The sequence below is a fragment of the Cyprinus carpio genome, unplaced genomic scaffold, assembly GCF_018340385.1.
Source record: "Cyprinus carpio isolate SPL01 unplaced genomic scaffold, ASM1834038v1 S000006658, whole genome shotgun sequence".
Lineage (NCBI taxonomy): Eukaryota > Metazoa > Chordata > Actinopteri > Cypriniformes > Cyprinidae > Cyprinus > Cyprinus carpio.
The window spans coordinates 220,435-233,760 of NW_024879282.1; the positions used below are offsets into that span (position 1 = coordinate 220,435).

General features: G+C 35.1%; 1 pseudogene; it reads right to left on the bottom strand.

Annotated features, from left to right (window-relative positions):
• Positions 1-7,368: 7,368 nt before the first annotated feature.
• Positions 7,369-11,198, bottom strand: LOC122144387 (annotated as a pseudogene).
• Between the last annotated feature and the right edge of the window lie 2,128 nt (positions 11,199-13,326).

Sequence of the window (13,326 nt, forward strand, 5' to 3'; positions counted from 1 at the left end):
TGATAAACTATCTGCCATCATTCACCACTTCCTGCGTAAGGGGGGAGTGAGTGAGGCAGGAATGTAAATAGCATATTGACCCGTTAACAAATCGATGGAAACAAACACTGTGGCCCCATGGCAATAAAGCCATTTTGCTGTGGGATCTTCTGACTGAGATGTTGACGGTCGTCCTTAAAGTCTATGCATGTATTATTTATCACTGGCTTGAAAAAATGCGCAGAGAGATTTTCAGACACATTACTTATGAGGATAAATTTTGATCAAACAAGTATGAATTTGGTGAAGACGTAGCCACGTTAAAACAATGCTTGCGGCAGGTTGTGGACTATGTCTTGGAAATGATGAGATGATGAACACAACTCATGCCCCACAAGATTCAGATTAATGATGAGCCATGATGGGACGAATGTGTGGCGGATATAGGTCACACCACATGGATTTGCAAAATAATATTTTGACTATCCAAATGGAAGAACACAAATTATATAGAATTGTGCAATACAAAAATAACAATTATAATTTCTTTTCTTAAAAAATAATGTGCAGAATTAAAAGGAAATATAAACGGAATGGATCGCAGAAACGGATGGAGATCCAGCACTTACCCCATTCTCCCAACGGGAATACTGGGGAAAACAATGGCGGGATGGAGACGGGATGTGATGAAGGAGAGAGAGAGAGAGGGGAACACAAGTTACCTGCGAAGACAGAAGGAATCTTCCTTGGTGTATATGGGTAGAAACAGCCCATCCTATTCCAATCGTAGTCAGAAGAGAAACCACCATTCAGCAAATCTTGGAACAAGGAAGGACCTAGAGTGCAACGACAGCTAGCACAATCATTACCACAACACACAAAGAAGCTCCGTGTCCGTGCATAGCCACTGTTACTAGTACCACGGCGTTCTTTGTCTAAAGCCAAGTCAAGGCTCAGAGTTGTTGTTTTATGGAGCATTAGCAGCAGCGTCCTCTCCTGATTCACGGAGTTGCGCATTGTACGGCAATGACGGAATCTCCTTCTCGCTCACCACTCCCCTTTGTCCTCCCTCATGCACCTCAACTTCTCCACCCCTTACCCCTCCCGCTCCCCTTTCTCTCAATCTGCCATAAGCCAAATCCCTCCATTATTCATGATGGAATTGAAAAAATAGGAGAGAGGTAATGGAGCGAAGCTGGGGCTTTAGTCACACCTTGAACTGCTTGTCCACCGGCCCACATCCAGGGGGTCTCTTGGCAGGATCCCCTTCGCTTATCCCTCAAAGCATCGCTCCAAGTGGATTTTCATTGAGGAGGCCTTGCGAACAACAACATGTATTGCCGGCGTTCCTTACTGTCACAGTCATTCTATTGAAATGAATGAATGAAAGCTATAAATTTGGCAAGGATTACAGTATTTTAATAAATGTGTGTGGGTCATTCTAGAGTGATAGTATAGCATATTAGGGTCCAAACGTCTGAGACCACTAGTGAAAAATTCTTCTATATTGTATTTTTATATTCCCATTTATACCCTAAAACCAGGAACTTACCTATTGATATTAATTGTCTATAACCAATTTAAGTGAAAAGTTTAAATTAACGTCGTGGTCAAATGTCACAAAATTTGGTTATTTGATTATTGACCTATAGGAATTCAGAAGAATTGTGAATATTTTTATATGTATTCAACATTTGCTTTGTTTAATAAACGTTTTATGTTATTTCACATATCGTATTAATATCAGTTCATTGTGGATGATTTTAATTGTTCCTGCACGTTTTTCCTAGTTTTAACATTCAGATTTGACCTGCAAAAAAACTTTAATACACTAACAATTAATACTTTTTAAATGTAATCCTTTTGCTAATCTTCTGCTTTTTTTATTATTTAAACACAATAGAATAGAAATTTTTAATAATGTGTCTGTTTATCAGTTATCGGATATGACATGAAAATACTTATTTAAAACCACTCTACAGTAAGTTTTCGTAGGCTTTAGAACTACAATGAACAGTACTTTTACAGGATTCTAGTTATCTTAGTAATCTATTTTTAAAATCAAAAGTTGTATCTTGTTACCATTTGTTAATACACTTGTATATGCACAAAATATGCTGTTTCAGGGCGAGATTTGTCTGACTCTGTAAGCCATCCAGTGGAGCCATAAAGACTGGAGAAATGCAGCCAAAAAACCAAAGCCCGAGTGGTTATAGGAACTAGATGGCATAAAATAAAGAACTGCATTTAATTTTGGGTCGTGCGTATGCCCAGTTGCCTTTTAATTCATAACATATCCACACCTCCCATGTTGTAATGCCCCTCTCCCTGCCTGCCCTATTTCCTTCACGTTTTTAATCAGCGTCTCAGCTTGTAGAAAGACACCTACAGTTAGACGACGCTCTCCAGCATGCATGTGTCTGCATGCCAAACAAGCTTCTAAAAACTGGCTTGCCATATTCCAGGGATTACGCATCTCGAATTTGGTGGATCACAGCAATGCTTTAACAGGGGTTTTTGAGCAGATGACTGTGGGAAAACAACAAAAAGTGTGGCACACGCTGCTTTTAATAGAGCTTAGACATCACAGGATGGCTGGATCCGTATAAAGTAAAGCTTTCTGTCCAAAATTTATTCTGAAATGCATTTCGGTTGAATAGAAGCGTTACAGCGTGACCTGAAATACAAATGCAGGTGTATTATCACTAGCTGCTTGAATTATGAAATGTTAAATAATTCTAGCACGCTTTACTATATGTGATAGTTTAGGGCAGGTTGTTGCTGTATGTGCTGTTGGCAACTTCTTTGTCTAACAGAACTTTAAACCATGTGAGTTTTTCCATTAATGGTTAATAAGGAGGAGGAAGAGAGCAGAAAGTAACCAGTAGTGGGTCTTTATGAAGGGGAGGAATATTCTGCAAAGCTCAAAGACAAATATGGCACGTAAATCTCTTATGGTTAGGTGTTCATTCACTGTCCTAACGTATTCAGCAAACTACAAAAAAACTAAAAATAAATAAAATCGGCCTATTTTTCATCATCACAATTATTTTGATAACAGAAACCCTTTTAAAGCATCTTTTTAAACCCCTTTTCCACTGGCCACTTATAAACGAAAAAAGTCCTTTATTAACAATACATCAATAAAACTGAAGATTATCTCATATACCCCACATTTGCTTTTCATCCATATTACATTAGCTGCAATCACATTTGATGAGATAATTATAAAACGGAGAATTACACACAATGGACCTTATTTCCTGTGCAAGACTCCCCTTCTCACCACAGATGCAACGCTTCCACAAACAGTCAAAAGACCTCGGAAGAATGACGCTGGCCCAATCGGCCCTGGTAACCGGTTTGTGCAGCCTGAGCAGTTGCTGCGGTTTATTGGTTTAAGAGCATTGGAAAAAAAACTGGCCCATTATCTCCACGCCCTCCTTGAAGGCCACCTAATAGGTCTGAAAAATGTGGCCGCTGGATTTATTGATCTAAGATTTTGTTTTCAGCTGACATTTAATATTTATGCTTTGCATAGCAAGTTAACTGTATTTAACTACATGAACCTCTCAGTTGTTTTTTGTTGGGTAAGATGGGTAGTTTGCCCCTGCCACTTCCACCTTTGACAGAAAATCAGTAAAACTAAACTTAAATTGCCAATTAAAATGTTTCAATAAAAAATTATTTTCCTTAAAAGAATAATACAAGTATTAATAATAGATAAGTTAACGCAGAGTAGTAATTAACAAAAATAGCATTCTTAATTATTATGTTCATTACGCTTTATATTATTTCGAATAGTACCTTTTTTTTTGAAATCGGACTGAAATTTTCCAAAATGACACGTGATTTTATTGCTCACAAGGAACAAAACAGCCTCCCTGAGGAAAGCATAATGTTGTACGGCTACTCTATATATTGTGTGACAGATTCAGTTCAGGATTTTGAACCACAAAGGCTTGTATATTTGTCCTGAGTCCTCATTATGTGTCTATGGGCTTGAATTCTGCAGATGTAGAGAAAGAGGACTTCAGCTCAATACTCATCCAGGGTTCTCTTCTCAGCTTCAGAATTCACTTGGGGAAAATCAGCTGTCAGCACCACGGCCAGCCGATCAATAAAACATCTACTCAAAGCCAGAGGACTGCACACACTATTGAAAACTCATCGGCAAAGGTATCTGCCTTTATACTTACATACATCTGGAACATTTTACAGTAAGTGAGTCATAAAAAAAACAACTTAGACTAAATGCCTACAGTTTGGAGTAGGTAAGATTTTTATGTTTTGAAAGTACTCCTATGACCCACCTTATTGATAAAAAAAAATTAGTAAAATCAACAAAGTCATGTGATTTTTTTTTTTTTTTTTTACAATTTAAAAAAAGTTTTCTATTTTGATATATTTTTAAAAATGTAAATTTATTACAATTATTAGCAGCCAATCATTCGAATATGCTGAGATGTGCTTCGCAACAAACCAGTGTCTCATTATTTTTGTTGAAAGCAATTGTGCACCCTAATATTTTGTGGAAACCGTGATACATTCATTGATGTACAGTGTAGCCAATTAATATGAATACATTGTTATCCTATTATCAATTGGCTTATAAAGTGCATTGCTGATTGCACAAATGAGGTAGTTCTGCCCTCTACGGGTTATCAAGAGCTACTGCTGCTGACTGATTTTCAGTATTTGTTGTTTTTTTAGAAACTTGGAGAAAAACTTAACCTCATAAAATAGGTTTTGTCACTTCTTACTCAATGTTTTTGGACCCGAATGAAGAATATCTACTCTGAATAAATATACTCAAAAAGAAAGAAAGTAAACTGGTGTGTTTATGAATTAAAGGTAAAAGCCTACTCATTTTTTAAAGACCAGAGACAAATCCAATCAAATCCTTTATCGCTCTTTTAAGAGATATTTAAATACATATAAGATATAGACCTTTGTGGGTTTGTGTTTATTTAATTAGAAATATTCACAATGGCAGCACTATGTTACTAAGATCATAAACGGCTTATCTGGATTACTTTACCACGCAACTCGAGTTTGTTTTCCAAACTTAGTTCCATTGCCTGATGAAATGACGGACATGCAACATCTGAAAGTTTACATGAGGGAAAAGATGAGGCGTTTGTTTTTTAATCAAAAAACAAAAATGTCATATACAGCACAAATTACTAACAAGAGCAGTTTCGGTTTGTTGTTCTGCTACTCTCATATTTTACATTAGCACAGTTCTAGAATCTTCTAGAATCCAATTTGTAAACTGCTAGTTAGCACAGCGTTCTAGAATCTTCTGGTGAATCCATGTTTTTTTTTTTTTTGTTTTTGTTTTTAGTACCTTAGTGAGCGATTTCTTTTAAATTATTTCCAAAATGTCATTCATTATACTTACAGTTCTGTAAAATATATACTGTACATACATAATATTTAATATAGAAATTTGGTTATCTAATGCCATTTTAAGCAGAACTTTTTTGTACAATGATAAATGGATAAAGAAAGTTAGGAACACTACTATTATTTGTTCCTCCTTTGTTTTGAAAGGATACACAGTGCTAATTTTGTAAAATCATATACGTGAAGTCAGTAAAGTTTTTTTGTTGTGGCACATAGAGACATGAGTATTCTGCAAAGAGATGATTTTTTTTTTTTTTTTTTTAGCTTTTAGATGGCCGTTGCCATCTTTTACTAGTTTTACCACCAAAAGGCAAGGGTTTCCTTAAAAATAAAGGCGAATATTTATCAAACAATATCCAGAGCCTAGTGTGTGATCAGTATTTCACAATCTTTTTTTTCAAAACATCACAGATCTAGATCTTAGTTCATGTTCATTGACGGACTCAAGGATCATTTTCTACTTAAGTGAATGGCCGTACTAACAGAAGACCATATTGAGAACTGCTTTTTGCAGTCTCACAGAATTTTCTAAGCTGTACTGGTTTATGGTCAAAGATTTTCTAAGGTTTTAAGTACATATTGGGAGCGTGACTGGTTATGGAAAGCTGACTTTGCCCATGCACTAGTGAAAGTTAATCTCCGTTTTATTTTAACAAATGAAACTAAAAATCACAGATATTGTAATGCCATCCCTGAGATTCTAGATCATTACCTCATGAATTAAAGAACATTTAAACATTAAAACCACCAATGATAGCTTTAGTAACTGCTTACAAAATAAGGATGTCAATACCTATGTTAATCCTTTAACAAATATTTAACTCCTTGACTTAATGTTAACTTTTACATAAAAATAGTTTTTACATTTTTACCCTTTAAACGTTTGTTAACATTAGTTTGTTTTATAGCCAACACAAACTAACAAATAAGCAGTTGATTTCATAATTAACTTTTATAAATATAAATAGTGAACTAAGATTAATTGTTATTTCTTGAAACCTAAAGACATTAACTAATGTTTGCACGTTTTAAACCTTATAGAAAGTGTTACCCAACTAATGTCAAACATTTTTGGTTTACCGTACTCAAAAACAATCAACAGCAATAACACTGAATTAAAATTCCATTGTTACACACTTTTAAAAATGGCAAGGAGCTTGTTCATATAATTTCTATCATTATACTCAGGCACAATCTGACAGATAAAATAAAAATAAATTCATGGTGCGTTTTCAGTTTAGCTACATACCTGTATGGAAATTAATTTGGGTTTGTTTGGTTGACTCTAAGCAGAAATGGTATCATGTAATTTTGGGCTGATATGAAGTTATGGGTCCCGCCGGTCCCGACACTGAAAATCATTGTTGGTCGCAAAAAACCCTTTAGTGCTTAGAATTTATCTTTCCGGAATGGCAACAAAAAAGTAAAAAGGCATGTATTGGTAAGTATATATAAAAAAAAAAAGTCACTAAAAATACTCGAATTAGTTTCAACACCATTTCATTAAAAAACAAAAACGGAACACTGTGATGCAATGTCTAGGTTATAAAAGAAAAAAAAATCTACATTAATAACAAAACAGTCAATAAAAGAATTAATTGAAAAAAGGCTGTAAAAGGAAATATGGAGAGTGGGAATGTGTTGGTTTTGTTTAGATGGACTGCTGAAATGTTTGAAATAAACATGCAGAGTCAATTAAAATAAAGGTGTGCGCGGCAAAAAGTAAGCAAATCTCTGAGGAACCACCAAGAAGAATTTATAAATATCAAATTGAACGTCTAGTTTTTGGAATCACTGTTTTTTACTTTTCATATTCATCCTTTTTAAAAGCAACTTAAGAACTTGTTGATCATAAATTGGTATGTTCAGGAATGTGAAATATCATGTTTACGTTGCCATCTATTTTGGGAGCACGCAGCTTCTTTAAACCCATACACACTCTAAACACACATGAGATGATGAGAAGAGAGTTGGGTTTTTTTAGTAGTCCTCCTCTTTAGCTTGAGAGAGTGCTTTCTCTGAGCTCGCCGAGCCTCGAAGCGCTGCGAGGCGATGGCAGCTTGATGGGACATGCTTTTCATTCACAATGTCTCCCTTTCTCCATAGCGTAATCTCCTAGAAATCCACAAAAGTATCAATTCATACACAAAACAGATGTTCTGGGCATTTAAACAGTTAAAATATTCACTATTGCTATAGCCAAAACAAGAATGAATCATTAACATCAAAGTGGTGCAGAGAAATGGAAGTAGGTTTCTTTTTCTGGACATCAATAATTGAAAATTAAAGGGTTCATATGATGCGATTTCAATTTTTCCTTTCTCTTTGAAGTGTTACAAGCTCTTGGGCATGAAGAAGATCTGTAAAGGTTTCAAAGCCTAAAGTCTCAAATCCAAAGAGATATTCTTTATCAAGTTAGGACTCTGCCACGCCCTCCTAAAACGGCTCGTTTCTAACACGCCTCCACATCTCTACGTCACTATGTGGAAATATTTGCGTAATGCGACTCTGTTTCCGCTTTCGGGCTTGAACTGATGGTAAACCTAAGGACATTATTAACTGTCTTCACATTTATTTTGAAAGATAAAGCACGCGATTATGGAAAGGGGCGTTACTTTTCTGACGAGTGCTTGCCGTGTTCGGCCAATCACAATGCATTGGACGTCAGTTGGCCAATCAGAGCAGACTGATGCTTGTCAGAAGGAGCTGGGACTTTGTCGGAAAAACGTCCCCATGTTTGAGAAGAGGCGGGGCATAAGAGGACATACAATAATGTACAGTATTTGAAAAAAAAAAAAAATGTTTTTTGAACATTAAAGCATGTCAACATATTCTGTTACACCAAATATACAGGATAATGATCTTTAAAAAAGCATCATATGACCCCTTTAAACGTGCCTTTGATCATATAGTCTAATTGTTTTCACATTTTAGTTTGCTATTTTTTATTTATTAATTCAGTAAAAAAAGTCCCCAAAAACCAACCTGTTGCTTGAAGTAACGTCTCTCTTCTTCATCAATGAGTACAAGATTCAGGTAATAACGAACAGAGAATTTCTTATTAATGTCCCTCATGGGTGGGCGTCATCTCGTACCCAGCCAGAAAAAGACGGATAGGGATTTGGATTCACCTTAAAGCCAGAAAAGAATAAAGTTAAAAATCAGTACAGTTCATTTCAACATTGAAAATACAAGTGAGTATTAATGTTTCACATTAATCCATCAGAAATGTAATCCTAATAAACGGAGGTGTTAAGAATTGTTTTCATACCTCGTACAGGTGCTCCATCCATTATCTCGTATTTTGCAATGGTGTCATTTTCATGGTACACATTTGGCCCCTGTCCCTGTAGTACTCCCGTTTAATAATATCAATCTCCATGTGTTTGATCTTAATTCGCACCAACAGGAAATAGATCTTTCCTACAATCACATCTTTCAGGTGATACCTGCCAATTTAGGTAAAAAAAAAGAAAAAAAAAAAAAAAAAAAAGAATGCAAGCAGGTATCATCAGTGGATGGCATGACAAATTTACATTTTATTAACTTGTAAACCATAAACTCGCATTCTCTGGCTGTTTTGACTTACTTGGACTTGTTGTTACTCAAAACTCAATGTGCAGACAGTCCTCAATTCCCACCTCCATCTTTATGGAGGAGTTGAGCTCTGGATATGTGCTGAGTGTGTGCACTACAATGTCCATCTCTTTGCAGATGTCATTAAGTCTCCTGCTGATGGTCGCCCGCAGGAAATAGCTTTGTAGGAATAATTCGAGTTTAAAATAAAAACCATCTAAACCAACATCTAAGAGAGTTGGAGAACTGTCAAACTAAGTGCACACAGTATACTGTAGGAGCTCATATAAACAATCTTTCCAGAGCTGCACAATGGGAACACACCGTAGTTTTACATTCTGGCCTGTGTAGGACTCGTACGGTTTCTCCACGTGTGTGAACTCAAAATCAAAGGTCTGAGATTGAGCCAGTTCTCCAGGCCGAGCTAAATCCTTAACCAGAGAGACAAAACTCATGATGGTTACCTCTGTCGAAGTACAATTCTAAGAGAAAAAAGCCACAGGAGAGAAAAATGTTATCAGATGCACAACGTTTGACATGGTTTCTTAATAAAATGTTCATATTTTGTTTGTGTATTCTGTTTTCAAGTGAGAACAATTCGTTAAGGCTTTGTGTTTGTTAGGGTTGCAGGTATGCAACAACACAAGCGTTATGGGGTAACTATGCCTTTAATAGGACAGTAAATAAGGCTTGTATAAAGATCTTGATAAATGAAAATAGGCGTCAGGTGAAAAAATTAATTTTCTTTCCATTTAAGTTTCTTCAAATTTCTTTGAAGTGTATTAATGGTATATACAGCTTTAAATGCTAGAACAGTCTTTTAGGGAAGACCTGTTCCATTACTGAAAATATAAAAAAAACAGGATTCATAGCTTGTGTACGAGCATCTAGGGGTGTGGCTCCTATTGATACCGCGTTTTTTACTAGAGAACAGGAGTCAACTCATTTCGGAGACTCGGCTCTTTTGAACAATTCGTTTCAAAGACGGGATAAAAGAACTTAATATGATTCTTTTATATGTTGCACATAGTAACGTTACTGTTCATTATGGGGTTTTATTTATAAGAGTGTTTCATTTTTTTTTTTTTTTTATTTATTTTAGTTTTTAATCTGTTCCACTTCAGTTGTTGCGCCATGATTCAGCTAACATCTGACTTTTATTTACAACCTAAATATAATTAGCATTAACATTAAAAACAATAATACAATATTTATTTAACTTTCTTAACTGAAAATTTTAAGTCTATGTTTTAAGTCCAGTTCCTTTTTGCGTTGATAAACCATATCTAGTACAAGTTTTACAATTTGTAACATTTCTGCTATTAAAAAAATCAACTTATTTTTCGCCTCACTCATCAGTTCTTGACTTGTGAGAAAGAAAAAAAGAAAAATTTCCGAACAGGGCGGTTCTCGGATCAACAGGTCGGTGAGTTGTTGGCTGACTTTTTTGGAACAGCATACTTATGGATTGCTCTTGCCATTTCTGTCCATTATAAAGAGACGCTCGGAGCAATTTCTGAACGATTCGTTGCTAATCGTGAAGGAATCATTAAGACAAGTTTTTGTGAATCGGATCGTTCGGTTCACTGAAAATATCCACTCGAAAGAACGATTCGTTCACGAATCAAAAATGTGTCATATGTCACGAGACTAGGTGTTTTTGTAAATTTGACACTTCAACATATTAACGTTGTTATTACTTAAGTCTGGATCCCCTTTAATGAAACGTTCTTTACAAAAACAAATTTGCCCGCGACACACTCCAAACAAGCGAACACAGATGTTAAATGTTGAATTGTCACATTACAGCACGTACGTTGCATCGCTCGTTCAAACGTAGCTTTTTTTGTACTTACCGATTTGCCCGATAAATTCTATTTTGATCCCTTGATGCTCGAGGCCTCTTGCCTGGGTTCTTTAGAGTTACGTTGACTTTCCCAGAGACTGTCTCTCCATCGTAAAACAGGAAGTATTTATCCCTTTTCCCGTCCTCTGTTTTGTGCTCGACCTCTTTTTTCTCGTCTCGGCATCATTTAGAACTATGTCAATTTCAGCAGTTTGTCCGAAACTGAAGAAGCTCATCCCGACACCTTGTGCTGGACTGGAATCCTTTTGTATTCTAACACCTGGTCCAATTCCACATCAATGCAATTCCGTCCTGCTCACAAGCGAGCTGCTTTATCTTCTGCAATGCATGTACGTTTATAATAGGCTGTTTTAAAATAAATTTGAGCTAATTCTTCATATGGCCACTGTTTATAAATACATGCAGAGGATTTTTTCAGCAATGTACAAACAGGCACAAGCTTCTGAAATGAATTTACTACCGGGATAGTCCACGTAAATAATTTATGTTTTCAAAATAAAAGTCTTAAATAGACGACTGAAATCAAATTTAACAAATTTAATTTATTTTACTAAGAGTCAAATGACCATAATGGGTAGTTGTGTTTAGGAGTTTTGAATGTTTTAATTTTTAATCATTTGATGCGCACAAAATGTTATCCAGGGGTGCACATAAGTGGTACGCAGGTGCGCATACGCGACAAAAAAAAATGCGTTGTTGTGTAAAATTATGTTGTGACTGTTTTGACAGCTGTTAATGCACCTTATTAGATCGACTAACTGTGATACTGTATAAGATTTACACTCAAAGCGAAAGCGCACTACACTGTTTCAGAGCAAAAACTCAAAGCTGATATAACTGAGCGTGCTGATTTTAGGTTTGCAAAAGATGAAAATACACACACACGCGCGCGCGCACACACACACACACACATAAAGAGTTAATAGCGTTGTATTTTTAAGTGTACTATAAAATAAATGTTTTTTTTATTTTATACTCTATTTTTAAATATAATAGTATTATCACACTGATTATTTTGTTCATTATTTATTAAAATACCAAATAAATAAATGCAATAATACTATTATCACTATTAATAATTATTGTATTTTTATAGTTATATTTAATGTAGTCACACTATGTGCAGACCAATTCTCCAGGTGCTCTCATGAGAACCAGACCGAAAAACTTCATTCCCGCTTTCTCAAATTAAGGCCTTAAAGTAAAGTCATTAAGTCTTCATCAGTTCATAAAGTCGTGGCATTAAATGTTGCATGCACTAAGAAAAAAAAGAAAAAAAAAAAAAGGTCTCAGTATTTTTGTTTGTTTTCGAATACAAATATCTAATCATCCATAAATCAAATGCATTTATTTGAGATGCAAAATGAAAACCAGAAACCCCGATCTATGACTGATTGGACAATTAGGAGAGCCCTGGTTTTGTTTGAAATGTCATATTAAATAAAAAATATATACTTACTGATAAGTGAAAGGTCTTTGAAAATGCTGACAACACTGCCTTCATTTAAAAAAAAAAAAAAAGTAATGATGCAACACCCTGTCTGAGTATCACTGTCATGTAGTCAATGTCTCCCTCTAGTGAGCACAGCTAGTGACAGCACAACTCTGCATGAACACCGGTTACAAACATTACTATCGTCACACGCATGTTTTGTTTGAAACATAAAGGATTAGTACAGATTTAGAAAGCCAGTTGCTACCAGATATATATAGATATATATATAATATATTATATATATATATATATATATATATATATATATATATAATATATATATATATATATATTTGACAGACGTAGAAGTGCCAAATGGTTTCTAAGTCTCATTGCACTCAGCCTCTTAAATCTTGATGAAAGGACCACTTTTAAAGCCTATTAAAAAAATATGTACAACTGTTGATTATTTGATATTAGACAACTAAAAAGGTGAATGGAAAGCTAAACTGTGTGGTCAAATTCTTTCATGGCAGCCACAATCCTCTGGAATTCCTGTTTAACTGAAAGTATAAGGCATATTAGCAAGACAAATTCCTCGTACATGTATACATACTTGGCAATAAACGTGATTATAATTCTGATTCTTATTAACATTTATTTCTATCAAACTAATAGGCTACCTATTTTGACACATTATTTTAATTAGAAGCAAACAATCCAACACTGACTGGTGTCTTTTTCGAATTTAATAACTATTTAGTAGATATTAGTACTTATCCCAGTAGCTACAAATATCTATTCAGTTAGTCACTAAGCATTTATCAGGTTGGTTAGTATTTATTCCTTTGCCAATAATGATGATAAAACTGCAATTTTTTACCCCTGGATCATATGGGGTCTATTGCTCAGAGATATTAACTTCACGTTTTTAGCTAGTGAACTAGTGATGTAAGAGATTTTTCGAGTAACATCTGGGATAGATACTATAGTATACTGAAAGTTCTAAACTAAAAGTGGACTAGTTACTAGGAATAAGTATACGGTAAGTAAATTGTTT